Source organism: Rattus rattus, chromosome 9 (assembly GCF_011064425.1).
Source record: "Rattus rattus isolate New Zealand chromosome 9, Rrattus_CSIRO_v1, whole genome shotgun sequence".
Classification (NCBI taxonomy): Eukaryota; Metazoa; Chordata; class Mammalia; order Rodentia; family Muridae; genus Rattus; species Rattus rattus.
Window position 1 is genome coordinate 90,120,381 of NC_046162.1, and position 13,469 is coordinate 90,133,849.

The window sequence follows — 13,469 nt, forward strand, 5'->3', positions numbered from 1 at the left end:
AGCATCCGTATCACCCAATCTCTGCACCCAGAGTCTACCCTTTTGTCCCATATCCTCAGGAATGTCCGGCTTCACCACACAACCTGATCCATATCTCTCTCTCTCTCTCTCTCTCTCTCTCTCTCTCTCTCTCTCTCTCTCTCTCTCTTTTATAAAGATTTATTTGTTTATTATATATAAGTACACTGTAGCTGTCTTCAGATACAACAGAAGAGGGCATTGGATCTCTTTACAAATGGTTGTGAGCCACCATGTGGTTGCTGGGAATTGAACTCAGGACCTCTGGAAGAGCAGTCGGGTGCTTTTAACCGCTGAGCCATCTCTCCAGCCCCCGATCCATCTCTTAACCCTGGGGGAATCTGCAGTTACACACCATGTGCCCTGGGACCTGTAGCTTGCAGCCAACCCTAGAAACCTTCAAGAGACAGTGATCTGGCTTGGTGGTGGTGGCCCAAGCCTTTAATCTCAGCCCTCTGGAGGCATAGGCAGGCCTATCTCTGTGAGTGAATTCTATCTACAGGGTGAATTCTAGGTAGTCCAGGGCTACATGGAGAAATTCTCTCAGAAAACAAAAAAAGATCTGACATTTGGTAGCTTTAGTCCCACTCCAACGTAAGGCAACCAGAACACTGGAACATTCTGATAAAGACTGAGAAAAGAATGGCCACTTTACTCATGCCAGAGGTCCTGGGAGAACACTGCACATGAGTCTTGAGACCATGAATGCGTCTAGTCTGATTGGCCTTTCTATCTGTGTGTGTGTGTGTGTGTGTGTGTGTGTGTGTGTGTTGTGTGTCTGCATGTGTATGTGTGTGGTGTGTATATATGTATATATATGTATATATGTTGTACACGTGTATATGTGTGTATGTGTATATATGTATGTGTACATGTGTATATGGTGTGTATATATACATATGTATGTGTGTCTGCATGTGTATGTATGTGGTGTATGCACTGTATATATGTGTATATGTGTGTGCGCATATGTATATGTATGTATGTATATATGTATATGTACATATGTATGTATGCTATATATATGTATGTGTGTATATCTGCATGTGTATGTGTGTGGTGTATGTATATATATATGTTGTACACATATATATGTGTATGTGTGTATATATGTATGTGTACATGTGTATGTATTGTGTATATATATGTATATATCTGCATGTGTATGTGTGTGGTGTATGTATATTATACATGTATATGTGTGTGCGCATGTGTGTATATATGTATGAGTACATGTGTATATATGGTATGTGTATATATGTATGTGTACATATGTATGTATGGTGTGTATACATGTATGTATGTTTATGTGTGGTGTGGTGTGTGTTTGTGTGTGTGTGTTACTGTGGCCAAACCCTGGATTTTATGCATGCTAGGCAAGTTCTTGACTACTGAGCTATACCCATAGCTCCATGACCTCTTTTGAAGTTCCCAACAAAACAGTAAAGTAGCTGAGAGCAAGATAAAGTCCTGAGAATGTTAGCCAACTCTGCCAGTGTAACTGACACAAACACCTTAAAAAGAACAAAGGTTTAGCTGGTGCACTGATACACACACCTCTAATCCCAGTACATGGGAGTCTGAGGCAGGCAGATCTTTGTGAGTTTAAGGCCAGCCTGGTCTATGTCATAGATTCCAGGCTTAGTGAGACATGGGGACAAAGTGAGACTCTTGTCTCCAAAACCAGACGGTGGGGAGAGGTTGGCTGCAGCTCACACTTGTGGAGGTCCATGATTGATTGGGCTGATTGCTTTGGGGTATGGTAAGGCAGCACAGTGTTGCAGGGGTTGTGGCAGAGAACTGCATTCCTAATGCCTGAGAAGGACAAGAAAGGAAGAGTGGGCTCCTGCAGTCAGAGACCAAGCCCCAAGGACATTGAGAACTAAAGTTCCCCGGAGCTTCCAAACTGGGACCAAGCCTTAATCCATGGGACCTTTGGGGAACTTTAATTATCCAAATCACGGTGCTCGGGGAGAATGGCTCAAACTTGAGGGAGAGTACTGCTGAGGTGAACCTGAGAGCAAGCGGGGCAGCTTTGGGGTGGAGTGCAGAGGAATAGAGGGAACGACTGTGGAGAAGAAAGAGTCAGACCTTGACAGAAAACAGCTTAGTGGATGAGCACAGCCTGTCAGGCTGCTAAAGCCAGAGCGGAGCGGAGGGCCACATTGAGAAAGTCCTTGAATGCATGCGGGCTGAGAAGGCTGGCCCTTGCCCAGCCATCGATGGAGAAGTGGTCAGCATCTAACCCAAGCAGCACTTTAGGAGAATTAAGCTGGCAGCCGCTCAACAACAGCACCTTTCAACTAACATGTGAGTGTCCGTTATTTGCCAGACCCTGGCCAAGGTGCTGAGATTACAAACTGTTAAAAAAAAAAAAAAAAAAAAAGGCAATTCTGGCTTCCTGGAAGAATATTAGATAAGCCTCCAATGACATCCCAGTGGCATGATATGGCGGGGAGAACGTCAGTGGGCTGTCCCTTAAACATACCTTCCGAGTGACGAGAAGCTGAGCCTCAGAGCTAGAACAACCTGGCTGTCATTGAAAACCCAGAAGGGGCTCCGAGTAGGGCTCATCAGCTGAGTACAGGCCTAGCATGCACGCCTAAGACCCTGGCCTCTGGTCCCCAGACTGAAAGAGGGAGCCAGGAGGGACTTCCCTTCCCCCCCTCCCAGGGTGGGGGGCAGGAAGAGACAGGAGAGTGAGCTGTTTGTTTGTGGATACCTAAAGCTAATGAGAGGCCGGGGAAAGAACATTAAGGGCTATAATTAACACTGAAAGCATAGAGCACGCAGCACCCAGCAACAGGAGAAAAGGGGCAGTCGTCATAACCGCTTACAGGTGGGTTTCTGCACCCAGAGCCATGCCCCTTCCTCAGCAAATCTAAGCTGACCCTCTCAGTGCACCTGTAGCTCCAGGCTTCTGAGAAGCCAGCCAACCAGCCCTGGGCTGCCGCCTTGGCCTGCCTGAAATGAAGACATGAGTTATTTTTGACTGAGATCCAAGGCTCGGCCCTGAATTCTTTTGTCTTCCAGGAATCCCCGAGTCATGTTTGAAGTCTGCAAGTCCAAACAGCAGACCTAGCTCCAGGAGGAGGCGGTCACTTGGAATCTAACCACCTCCATTCCCGGCTCCGGCATTCCTCCGCCGCATTGCCCGCTGTCTGTGAGATCAAGCAGAACAAGACAGCCAAGCGGAGTTTTTTCCTTTCCTTTCGTCTCTTCACCCCAGGGCCCTCACTTTTTTGAGCAACTTAAATCATTATTGAAAGATGTCTAGGTTCACAGACACCAAAGCCTTTCAAAGAGAGGTTTGGGCACCCAATGGTTGAGCTCAAAAAAGCCCAGAGGAAACTGCCAGTCCTGAGATGGATCTAATCAGGCGTTCAGATCCCCTGCCAGCTGCTTTGCCTCACCTCACCTTCCTTCCCAGACATCTCCTTGGGACTTGGCCGGTCCCCAGAGTCCCATTTCTGGGCCTGGACATCTGGTTACACAGTGGTTAGGTCTTGACTGTTGAATGAAGGTCCTGCCATGTTGCCTGCGTCTCTCTGGTGAAAATCCCATTCCTCAATAGTTCCACCAAGGCAGGCCGGGCCCTTCCTTCCCCCTCGGAAGCTCTTCCTTCCTTCCCTTGACCTTGCATTTTGTTAATCTAAGTTTTATCTTCACGATATCAGCATTGGCATGTGCATTCTTGGAAGAAAATTACGGCTTACTCGATTTTCACATCCATCACAATACACAGAGCCTCACACGGTAGAAGCCAAGCAAATGTCTGTTTAATGAAAAACAGAGCATGCCTCGCTTGATATGACACAAAGTCTAATTACATAGTTATTACTCTCAGCCTCCAACAGAAGACAAGTTTTATGTTATGGAGAGAAGATGCTTATGCATAATACACTGCCACACTCGCATGCGTGTGCCTTTATTTCAACACATTCCCTCATTTGTCATTTCAAGCCATCCACAGAAAGGCCCAAAAAACAGATACAATGGCCTCCACTTTACAAAAGGACACATTAAGATCCCTGGGCCTGGAGAAGGTGTGAATATCTATTCCATACATCAAACTGTTCGTCCCAAGAGATAAAGTATAGGGCTCAGTGGCAGGGCTCCGACCTAGCATGTGAGGCTCAATCCAAACACTGCAACAAAAATAGGCAAACAACGTAATCAATAAGCAAGCAGTACAACCTCCTGTCCGTGGTGGTATAAATGCCCTTGGCCTTAACAGCTACAGGGCTTGTCCAGAGCAACCCAGCGAGGCCCAGAGTAACCATAGGGGTGGTGTAGGTGAAGGCTTGCAGAAGTCAGATACTTAGGGAGCTGCCCCAGTCTGTGGAGCAAATATCAGTCTACTTGTCTGCTTCTTGAAGGAAGAGAAAGGGAGAAAGGGTGCGGCATCTCGCTCTCTCGCTGTGTAGTGCAGACTCGAACCCCACGCCTTCCTGCTCCAGCTTCTGTAGTGGCTGGGCTATCCGTGCACACCACTGGGCTGTACTTTGTCACTGTCTCTCTCAAAGTCTCCCCATGTACCCTAGGCTAGCCTTCACCTCTTGCTTCTTGCCTCAGCCTCTGTTTTGTTTCTCTTAGATGCTACATGTGGACTGACAGGGAAGGTTTGCCTTGATTTAGCACTCTCTGTCCAAAGCCAGGTACCAGTTGCCCAACAGACTCTAGACTCTGGAGTTCAGAGGGAAAGAACTGATGGTCAAACTTTGGAGGGCCAAGGACAGTTAGCCATGAGGTCTGTGGTCAATCTTTACATGAGAAAGTATTGTTCCTAAGGGCAAGGAGGTGGAACTGTTTTTAGTGCCTTAATTGGTTCCTGACACATAGAAAATCCACAAAAAGACTAGAGTGAGGGGTTGGGGATTTGGCTCAGTGGTAGAGCGCTTGCCTAGGAAGCGCAAGGTCCTGGGTTCGATCCCCAGCCCCGAAAACAAAAAGAAAAAAAAAAAAGACTAGAGTGGTGGCACATACTTGTGACCCCAACAGTCTGGAGGCAAAATGATCCCCAACTTCAGAGTGAGTTTAAAGGCCATCTAAGTTATAGTGATATCCTGGACTAGGGATGTAGCTCAGAGGTAGGGTGCTTGCCTAGCATGCACAAGGTCTTGAGTTCATTGCTAACAATAATCAACACACACACATATACACATATGTACACATATATGCACACATACACATACGCACACATACACACAGACATACACACATATACATATAACACATGCACACACAGACATACACACATACACACATATACATATAACACATGCACACACAGACATACACACATATACATATATACACATACACACAGAGACATACACACATACACACACACACACACCCCTCTGTACAATCTGTGCCCCGTAAGTCCATCAGGCCTTAGGACAGTTCTCAGAGTCAGTATGGATGGCCTAACAGGACTTCACCAGCCTCCTTTGAGGGAGAGTGCCAGTCCAGGTCTCCGTGAAGAGTGTCTTGGGGTGCACAGGGCAGCTTTATGACAAGAAAGCAGCAGTGGCAGCTGAGGACAAACACCCTGAACCTTCACGTCAGTCACGTAGGAGCCCGTTGCCCGGGAGGCTCTGCAGACAGCAGTGCAGCGGCAGCTGCCTGAGAGTGGGCAGAGCAGTGGGCTCTAACTCTGCTTCCTCTGTGTCTCGTGCACACAGCCCAAGCGAGGCTCTGGGGGAACTCCTCAGTCCTGTTGTAAATACCATCTGTCGCATTGCCTGTCTGGATGTGGCCTTCCTCCCTGGAAGGAGAGAGTCCATTATTACTTATGCAGAACGCACCCACTTGGTGCCACCAAGAGAGGGAAAGAAAATGCCTAGAAGAGCCAAGGGCTCCAGGGATCTGCTCCTTGGAGAGCAGCTGGTTGGGTTAGCCATCTTTCTGGGATGGATGTTAACTCTTAACTCCTCAGAGTATAGCAGTTGGGCCAGAGCTGGGTTCCAGAGACCATCTTCAGCTCAGCTCCACGGTCAGCTTGTCCTGTGACCTTGGGCAATTTCCTCATTCCCACCAGCCTCCATTTTCTCATCGCAAAGGCAGAGGTTGGACCTGAGGAGCTGTGACCTGCCTCCTAGCTCTTGCTGGCGCTCTAACCCTCCCCACCGTCTTGTGCTGGCCCAGAAGCTAATCATTACCCATCAGCCTTCTTTCCCAGACAGGACAGAGAAGCTGCAGCCCAGCAGATGATTCCTTAGTGTCTGACAGCAGGAAAACAGGTCAGTGGAGCTGGGCTCTTGTTCAAGCTTTGTCATTATTTAGCCCTAGGACTCCTGGGAAGGTTCCTTATCTCACCTTTTGTGAAACAAGAGAAAAGACCTGGAAGATTTTGCTGAAGGCTGTACCTATAAGGATAAAAGCCAAAACACATACACTTTAACCCCAGCACTTGGGAGGCAGACTTTGGTGTCTATATTTTTAATTTAAATTTAATTATATCATGCATATGGCGTGTTCTGCTTGAGTCTCTGTACATGCACTACACCCATGCAGTGCCTTTGGAGATCAAAAGAGGGCACCCGATCCCCTGGAACTAGAGTTACAGATGGTTGCCAGGCACCATGTGGGATGCTGGGAATTGAACTCAGGTCCTCTGGAAGGGTAGCCTGTCCTCTCAACTGCTGAGCTATTACTCCAGCCCTTATTTCATTTTTTTGAGACATGGTCTCACCATGTAAGTCTGACTAGCCTGGAATGGCCTAAAACTGTAGACCAGGCTGGCCTTGAACTCACAGGCTGCCTCTGCCTTCCGAGTGCTGCCATTAAAAGTATGTGTCACCTTGCCTAGGGCTAAAATATTTGTAAATATGTATCTTTACTTATGAGAGTATGTCTGTGTGAGTATACTCCAGCTCTGTGTTGGTACCCACAGAAGCCAGAAGAGGGCGCGGGATTGCCTAGAGCTGTTGTTTACAGGTGGTTGGGAGCTGTCCAACAAGAGCGCTAGGAAACAATCTTAGGTCTCGGGGAAAAGAGCAGCCACTGCCTTTAACCACATCCCTGCAGCCCCGGAGGCTGTATCTCCAAATCCTGTCACCTGCACCGGCCGCCCCCCCCCCCGCTTCCCACCTGTAGGCTATGTAGTTGAGAATGACCTTGAACTTAGGCTATGTAGTTGAGAATGACCTTGAACTTCTGACCCTCCTGGGATTGCTAATACGAGTCACACCTGTGGTTTATGCGGGGCTGAGGCTGGAATCCTTCACTCGTGCACTTTTTTTTTTTTTTTTTTTGGTTCTTTTTTTCGGAGCTGGGGACCGAACCCCGGGCCTTGCGCTTCCTAGGCAAGCGCTCTACCACTGCGCTAAATCCCCAACCCCCCACTCGTGCACTTTAGATAGGCATCTCCATCTCTTGACTTTCCTTCCAAAGCATTACTGATAAACATCTTTCCTGGCGCTCTATCCAGACACAGAGGCTAGTGAGGCATCCACAAGTGGACAGGACTTGAGATGTTCAAGACAGAAGGAACTGCATGTACTAAGATCAGAAAGTGGGACTTCATAAGAACGGCTCAGTGTCCTCAGGGTGGTTGTGACACACTCTGGGCGCCTAGGTTTTACCTCTCAACCCCTCTAGGATAGATATCCAGTGGTCACAGGGGGTGTGGATGACAAGAGCTCTGGCTGAAAGTTCAGTGTGTCCATCCTGTCTGTGAAGGGCGCCACCAACTAACGGCTAAGGAACAAATCTATCCTTTCGTCTGTTCTCTGAATGCAATCCTCGAGGCAGGCTGGAAGCAGGAGGCTTGCTCTAATGGTCCCAAATGACCCCTGGCTTTCCAGCCTTGTAAACCACCACGCTGGGTCAGGAGAGGGAACTGGCATTGTGTAAGACAGGGCCCAGAGGCTGCAGTGGGCAGTGTTAGCTTCCTGGGCATTCGCCCCCGTGCAGCAAGAGCATGGAACACGTGATGAGCCCTACAGCTGTGGCAGCCGGCTGTGCCTCCTCAGGGAGCTGCCCAAGTCCTCTGCAGAGCGGGAGTTAACCTGTCCCTTCTCCATGAAGGACGTCCTACAGTGAGAATGCGTGCGATTTGCCCAGCTTCTCCATCTGGTTGCCGTGGCTCTGTTCTGTTCTGCACCTCCTTGCCTGGCTCTGCACAGGAACAGTGGAGGAGGGAGATGCTTGCTTCCGGGAGCTCATTAGCTGTGAGCAGCTCCATAGGCAGTGAGCTAGGGGGTTAACCAGGCTGGGGAGAGCCTGGGAAGCTCCGGCAAACATTCAACGGGCTTGGTTTGCTGCAGCAATTTATATCCAAGAAGGGGGCGGGGGCACAAGTCAGGGAATTACCAGGAACACTGGAGAAATGAAGGAGGGAGCACGTTTGCCAGATGGTTCCTGGAGCACAATGGTTTTGCAGAGGGACAGTCTGCAGTGGGCGCCCCTTTCACCAGAGAGCAAAGGCGTCTGCTGAAGGCTCATTCATTATCCCAGGGTTGTTAGCGAGAGGTTGGTGGCTTGGAACACACCCACGCTTGTCCTTGCTTCCCAAAACCTCAATGCTGTGGCTGCCTAAAGCTGAGATTTTCAGGACCGGCTTCTCCAAATGCCTCCTGGTTCTGCTGCTTTTGACACCTGCCACCTGTATCTTTTTTTCCAACTTTAACCAGTAAATCTATGCTCCCTACTGCCTGCCAGTCGTTCTCTCCGTAATGTAACCGAGGAGGCTCAGGGACCCGGCACAGCTGCAGCGCTGATGGTGGGTTTGGTTGTGTTGCCGGGGCAAGAGATGGTAGGGATGGGGCGGGGAGTGTGTAAGTGGGTTTACAAATAAATAGCTGGAAAGGTATTCAAATGTGTTCGCCGCACTAATGCAGGACGTCCACGAGTTCATCGCTTTTACTCAAATCAGACTTGGTGGGTCTTGGCTTTGCCACCTGCTTCCGGGTGTATCGGGGTTATGGTGCCAATACCCCCAAAGGTACTGGAGATGGGGAGAGGTGAGTAGCCATCGGCACAAAGGGATCTCTATGAGCAGAGCCCCAGGGATGACGTCATGCATCTAATGACAGGGCTTCCCTCTGCAGAAGTCATCGTAGCTATGGAGAGGATTTGTGGAGACCGATATGTAAGATGCCATGATGAGAACCCTTCTTAGGATCCTATAACCAGATGTCTGTTTATGACCATTTCTGTGTTGTAGTGCTCTCAAAAGACCTCCTAAAGGCCAAGGTTGACACGGCCTCCATTGTTTTCCGCAGCCTAGGACCACAGCGGTCGGTGTGGCAGGACAGGTTTGGTGGGGGAAAATTGTTCATCTGCATGTCCACCTGTGCCGGGTAAGGTGACCTTCAGCTTCCCCTCAATGAATCCGTTTCCTTGGTTTGATTAGTGTGGTCTGCTTGGTGCTTATCTTGAGACAGAGTCTCTTTCTATGGGTCTGGCTGACCTGGGCCTCATTACCTAAACCGGGCAGGCCCTAAACTTGCAGTGATCTTCCAGCCTTGCCTTCCAAGTACGGGGGTCACAGTATACCTGACAGGCCTCTTCCGTTTTAGTTTTTAGTGTTTTCTTGTTGTGGTGCTGAAGACCAAGTGCAAGGCATTACTTAGCCTGGGTGGGCGCTGCCCACTGAGCCACTTCCTAGCATCATGTTTCTTTGGGACATTGGTTTGTCTGTTTGTTTTGTTTCAGGACCGGGTTTCTCTGTGGAGCCCTGGGTGTCCTGGTGTCCTGGAACTCAGTCTGTAGGCCACGCTGGTCATGAACTCAGATATCTGCCTGCCTCTGCCCCGAGTGCTGGGATTGAAAGTGTGCACCACCACTACCTGGTTTTAGTCTTTGGGGTTTACATAGGGTTATTATCATCCATCTTGCTGGGGTACAGATAAAAAATAAGAAACAGGAGGGCTGGAGAGATGTCTCAGTGGTTAAGGACACTGACTGCTCTTCCAGAGGTCCTGAGTTCAATTCCCAGGCACTAGACAGTGGCTCACACCCATCTGTAATGGGATTTGATGCCCTCTTCTGGTGTCTGAAGATGACAACAGTGTGCTTACACACACAAAATAAATAAATGAATCTATAAAATAAAATAAGAAAAGGGAGTCGGGGGTGGTGGTGGTGCACACTTTTAATACGATCACTTGGGGGGGGGGTGTCTAAATCTCTAAGTTTGAGGCCAGTCTGGTCTACAGAGGGAGTTCTAGGACAGCCGGGGTCACACAGAGAAACCCTATGTGGGAAAAACAAAAACAAAAATAGGGGAAAAGGGAGAGAGGTATGGCTCAGGCAGCTCTCAGTAAGCAAGCATCAGACTCCCTCTCCCCAGCACACCCAACACATGGTGTCAAAATAAAAGAGTTTCTCAGATGTGAGCACACATTGGCATCTTGCTGGGATACATTTGCATCCCAAAAAGACCGTATATGGCAGTTAGAAAATCTAACCAGGTAACCAAATCTGCAGTTTATAGCCGGAGGCAGCGCCCTGTGGAGGCTAAAATAGTTTCCACCAGATGACATAGCTGATGTTTTAAAGGGGAAATACGAAGAAACCATTTCCCGATACGATGCCACAGGGCATCATGTTTCCATCTCCATCCTTGATACAGGAAGCACCCAGTTGGTGCCTAATAAGGAATATGCACCAAACACTGCCTCCTGAGAAGCCCTGAAGTAGCCAAGCTGGCTAGGAGCCACGCGAAGTCCTGGAGCTGCAGTGCCCTCTAGTGGAAAGAACAGCCCTAGCACCCTACAGGGCCAACAAATTACCAGGGAGCTAAACTCGTGCAATTAATTCCTTAATGCTGCTTCATAGTGCAAGCCCCAGGGCCGGCTTCAGGAAGTAAAAATCAACACAATCTCCAAGAATTTCTTTTCTGAGTGTATTGATCAGAGACAGACATTTCAGTCACAGTTGTTCTTTAAAATTTATTAGGAGTTGCCAGGTGGTGGTGTGCACCCATTTTGTCCTAGTACTTGGGAGGCAGGAGCAGGCAGATCTCGGAGCTCAAGACCAAGCCTGGTCTAGGTAGTGAGTTCCAGGAGGGCCCGGGCCACACAGAGAAACCCTGTCTCAAAAACAAAAAAAAAAAACAAGTCGTGCAGAGTCAAATAATAGGTTGAGAAGAACTCTAGACTCCTAAGACATTGACTGCAGACCCCTAAGACCACAAAGAGAAATCAAACACGTGTTGCCTTGGATGGAACCACATGGCCTATGGAATGCTTCCTACAGAATTGACTGGATCCAGGTGGAATTGTCAAATCACAAGAACTAAAAAGATAACAGCTAAATTTACAGGGCCTGGAAAGATGGTTCAGTGGTTAGGAGCACCTGCTACTCTTGCAGAGGACCTGGGTTCAGTCCCCAGAACTCACATAATGCTTCGTGACTATCTGTAACTCCCAATCCAGGGATCTGATGCCCTGGCCTCTGTGGTCCACAGACATACAAGCAGGCAAACACTCATTGATATAAAATACAATAAGGGGGCTGGAGAGATGGCTCAGCGGTTAAGAGCACGGACTGCTCTTCCAGAAGTCCTGAGTTCAATTCCCAGCAACCACATGGTGGCTCACAACCATCTGTAATGGGATCTGATGCCCTCTTCTGGTGTATCTGAGGACAGCTACAGTGTTCTCATATATAATAAATAAATAAATCTTTAAAAAAATACAATAAATCTTTTTTTAACAAAAGAATGTACAGAGATACAGTAAATTACATATACAGGGGTATAATGTGGCCTCTACAGGACAATCTGGTTGCTTCAGCAATAAATCAAACCATTCTTTAAAAGAAATATGCTTAAACAGACCAAGGTAGGGAAAAGAAAGAAATCTTGCTTACACAATTGAAAGAATATGAATATCAATATTTGATCTCAAGAAACAGTTGAAAAAAAAAAGAAACAGTTGATAGGGGCTGGGAAATGGCTCAGCAGTTAAGAGCACTGACTGCTCTTCCAGAGGTCCTGAGTTCAATCCCAGCCACCGACTACATGGTGGCTCACAACCATCTGTAATGGGATCCGATGCCCTCTTCTGGTGTGTCTGAAGACAGTGACAGTGCACTCATATAAATAAACAGGTAAATAATTCTTTGAAAAAAGAAAAAGAAACAGTTGATATCAGGGTGATGGTGGGGCACACCTTTAATCCCAGCACTCGAGAGGCAGAGAAAGATGGGTATTTGAGTTCGAGGCCAGCCTGGTCTACACAGCAAGTTCCAGAACAGCCAGGGCTATGCAGAGAGACCCTGTCTCAGGGGAAAAAGAAAACACAGCCCCTATTTCACAGTTGCCCAATAAAATGCTTTCAGGTGAAATAATGTGCTGTCTGTTCCAGGTAACTTCAGAGCGTGTGGAAGAAGCGATGGATCGAGGCCGCCATGCTGACCATTGCTGGAGGTTGGTGGTGGGCACAGGAGGCTTCATGAATGTTTATCTTGGTTTGGATTTAGACATAACTAAAATCAATCCCTGCTAAAGACATCCTACCTTGACTCTCCACCAAAAGGCACGTGGATAGCTCCTGCCAAAGTCTGCTGCCGCTGCTCGCAGGGCAAAGCAGGTGCCGGGTCTGGGCAGTTTCAGGATGGGGAGTGACAGATCACTGTTTTCCATCAGCGCACCTGAGATGTGTGGCCTAGGCTGCTCTGATTTACAACTGCGCCATTTGAAAGCCCTTCTGTTCTTTTATTTACCCTGGATAACAGGGGCTGGGGGAGAAACAGACACTGGTGGACAGAGCTCTGACATCTCCTCAGACCTGGGGAGCCAGTTGTTCCTATGTCCTCTGCATACCCAAGATCACCCTCTCTTTCCTGCACCAACTCCCGACATACGACCCGACAGAACGCTGGCTGGCAGAGTCTCAGCAGGTAGAGGTGGGCCAAGCTCCTGCCTCTCTGTAACCTCGGCCTCCCTTCTGCCCTGGCTTACATAAGCACAGCTGTATCATCAGCCTGCCAGCTGCCAGCTCTCCTGGAAGATGTTCGGCACTTTTCCTATCCGGCTAAAAATAAGCCCTGGGCTCTCCTGGGCATTTGCAGGTGGTGCGCTCGCTCTGCCATGCTGGGCTTTTCTCAGAGTAGTGTGACTCAGAAATGTGGGACTGCTTATATCATGTCCTTAGGGGAAGTTCTACTTGCTCCCTTGGGAAAGCCTCACAAGCAAAAGTCAACTCTGAGAAGAGCTTTTCTGCCGTCTCTAAAGGCCAATGAGGCGTCTGTAGACGCAAGATGGGGGCTAAGCCCAGTTATGCTGCAAGGCTGGGTCTACAGCAGGCGAATCAAACTCCTTCCATTTCAGAAACATTGTGTTTGTAAGGGGCCATGGGGACAGCATTAATTATGAGGCTCCGTTACTATAATTAAATGACATGTGAGAACTTTAGAAACCACTTTTTATAAAATGTGCTAATTTCTTGTTACTTTTCTAAACACAAGGTCTACTTCACTAACCATAGGCTGGAGCT